This window comes from Genypterus blacodes, unplaced genomic scaffold, assembly GCF_046128005.1.
Source record: "Genypterus blacodes isolate CSIRO-AG114 ecotype Tasmania unplaced genomic scaffold, CSIRO-AGI_Gbla_v1 ptg000056l_1, whole genome shotgun sequence".
NCBI classification, from domain to species: domain Eukaryota; kingdom Metazoa; phylum Chordata; class Actinopteri; order Ophidiiformes; family Ophidiidae; genus Genypterus; species Genypterus blacodes.
The window spans coordinates 2,912,501-2,915,865 of record NW_027466868.1 but is presented as its reverse complement, the minus strand read 5'-3'; positions in this window follow the sequence as shown (position 1 = coordinate 2,915,865).

Sequence of the window (3,365 nt, the reverse complement as noted above, 5' to 3'; positions counted from 1 at the left end):
TTCCTCCTCGCCACAAAACTCGCACTGACCCCGCTCCTCTGCCAGGCTCGCACCGCGGCGAGGCCCGGCCCCTTTCCATCACGCACCGGGCCCGCAGCGAGCTCCCAGGAGCCCCGGCTGCGCTCCCTGCCATCTGCCGTGATTTATAGAAAACGCCCGATGATTTATGGGCCAGTCATCTCACAATGAAGTCGTTCTCTTTCATTTGGCGCGACCTCCTGACCCCGCCGCCACTCGCAGCCAGGTTGGGGAAACGCGCGCTAATCATGCGCTTTAAACAGGCGGAGCCGGGCGGGGGGGTGGGGGGGGAAGGGGGACAAATAGAGGCCCTTTAATGAAATTAATTTTCAACAGCCAGCGCATACTAATGAAACAGGCCGATGAGACGTGGCCACCGCCGCTGAGAGACGCTAACGAACCCCCGCTTCAAGGTAGAACATCTGACGGCGCTGCACCCCGCCCGACCCGCTTTGATCAACAAATGAAACGCCCCATTAGGACTCGGCGATCCAGGCGACGCGTTTAAAGATTTATACAAACAGCACAGGCTGCTGGAAGGCCCGACGACACGGAGACGAGGCAGCAGGGACACCAGGACCAGGACCAGGACCAGGGCCAGGACCAGGGCCAGGGCCAGCACCAGGGCCAGGACCAGGGCCAGCACCAGGACCAGGACCAGGACCAGGGCCAGCACCAGGGCCAGGACCAGGACGTTACACAAGTACGTTACAGGGAAATGACTCAAGCTCAGATATGACATGTAATGAGTGTACACGTCTTTAGATTGATCCAAGAAGAAAAATACAGAAGGAAAAACAAAGTTACAGCTTATTAAAGTACCAGGATTACATGGAGAAATACCAAGCAACAAGTCTGAGCTATTGTTATATTTGATGTTATCTATTAAGAGTCCAGTGTGAACAAACAAATGAATTATGAAATTATTATGGTCTGGAAAAGATAAAAGACAAAAACCCTCCTGTGTGACAGACTGAGAGTAGATAAGTGACTTTATATCATTTACTCTGATTCAACTCATATTTATGTACATTTACATTTATAAATGTAGTTTCCAGCTCATTCAGCTCAGATGTAAATGTCTTATGATGATGTAATGGTTTGTTTTTGTATTTAAGGCCAATATTTATTTAACTCCGTCTGTGTTTATATTAAATTCATATGGTTCAGATATTCTGTGTTGGGCCTTTACATACACACGCACAAACACACACACACACACTCATCAGGTTCAACACAAAGCCCACTTGACCTGACACAGTGCCTTTGAGCAAACAGAGAATTTTAGATGATTCTTAAAAATATAAACATTTGAATACTCTCTGAATAATAAAAGAAAGAAAGCTGTAATAGGCCAGTAAATCAAAAATAAAGCAAAAGTAGAGGCATGAATGATTAAACATGAGCCTTTGATCAGTGAGACGGTGGAGTTTCGGCTGTTCATGTGGTGAGCGCGCCATCTGCTGTTCATGTGAGTTACTACACCGCAAAGCTCAATGGGGGTCACCTGAAGCTGAAATGAAAATGTAAAGATGACGAATAGTTTGATGATAACTAATCACTTTTTAATGTTATTAAGGTTTAAGAAGATTTTAAAGTTTAAAGGCAGGAAATCTGTGTTTTTATAAGGGTTCAACTCACATTCTGCCAGTAATCCTGGACTGGGCCCTCTGCTGCCACCTGCCGGTAGCATAAATCACTGCAGTTCAGTAAAAAAGCAACAAAGGCGCGCGCACTCACCCACACTCACACATACGAGTTTTAAGAAATATTATTTAAATACAAAATTTACCAATTCCAGTGAAAATCAAATCCCTTTCTTTCTTAAATCTTGTCCTGAATCTCTATCTTCCTCTCTGATGTTCCTGCTTCAGCTCATCAACCTGACATCACAAACACGAGTCCAGACGTGAGCGTAGAAGTCTGACAGTTTATTCAAGTTCTGCACGAGTCGATCACAGGTGAGAGGAACCAAACATGTAAATATATACAAACATACACAGGAAAACCAAACCCAATATAAATAGAGGTCAAATAAGAGAAAATAAACTAAAACAGGCCATGCAGCACTGCCAGTGGTTGAACGAGCAGGTGTGAGCGTGCCGAGGCCGAGGGCCGCGGCGGCGTGGCGGCGGCGTGGGCTCGGGCTTATTTACAGCGTGGCGTCTCTTCATCTCGCTCCGGTCTAAACTAAAGAGGCAGTGCAGCGGCGAGTCAGTCTGTCAGCAACGCACAGGCTGACCAATGGGAACGCTCGGTACATCTACACTCTGGGTTGGGAACTTTTTTGGAGGGAAAGAAACGGTGCCGCGTCGAAGCAACGGGGCAGGAATGTCCAAAGACGGCATGCAGAGAATATAAAAGAAGAAAGGTGAAGGAACAGAAAGCTAACACTGCATTACTGGTAGTGGTTATGGAGGAAACATTCAGTCCGGATCAGACCGGCCTGGTTGGGCACTTAAACAGTCTGTGTGGTGCGACGGATATCAGGCCGGGGAAAACTTCAGGAACGCCGGGGGCCCATTTCAGAGTGCTCCAGGCTCAATTCTGATGTCCGACTGTAGGATCAGAGCCGCTGTGGCGTTCGTACGAGGAAACAGAAGAGACGGAATGTCTAAAAATTCCGATCTGTGAGTCGGATCAGAGCGTGTGCTGCTTTACATGTGAACGTCGGAAGCATCAGAATTGGAAACCTGGAGCTGGAAATGCAGAACCTTCATGTCACATAAAAAGAAAGGGAGCGTTTTGTTTGTTTGTTTCTGCGTCCGCCCGCTCCCCCAGCTGGGCGGAGCTTAAAGTGTCCCTCAGGCAGCCTCTCAGTCGTTAAGGTGTGTTCCTCTCTTCCTCCTCAGTAAAGTCCAAACACAGTGTGGTCAGACACTTTGTTAGTATTAAATTAAGCAGCTGTAACAGTTTTATAGGTGCACTTATTAAAAAAAGACCACACTTCTGTACATGGAGCGTCTCAAAGGAGGGACATGTTTCATTTACAGTGCTTCAACGTGAAAAGGGTTTTATTGCTAACGTCCCAGGATCAAACTCTCACACACACACCGCCTTTTCTACTTTTTAAATGGGAACTCTCCCCCCCGAATGCTGGCACTTTATTATTGCGCAATCAACCAATCAACAATCCCATTAGTCGAGTCATCAAATCTCTCCCGATTGTCCGCCGTCCCGTTTAGATCTGAGCTCATTTGCATAAGAGCACCACTTCACATTTGGAGCGACTTTACATTCAATTTAGGAAGAAGTTGTTGCTTTTACAGGAGGAGCTTCTTTGTTCAACCATCATTTACATTAAAACATCAACCCCACCGATTCAATAAAACAAATGAGCCTTTGAG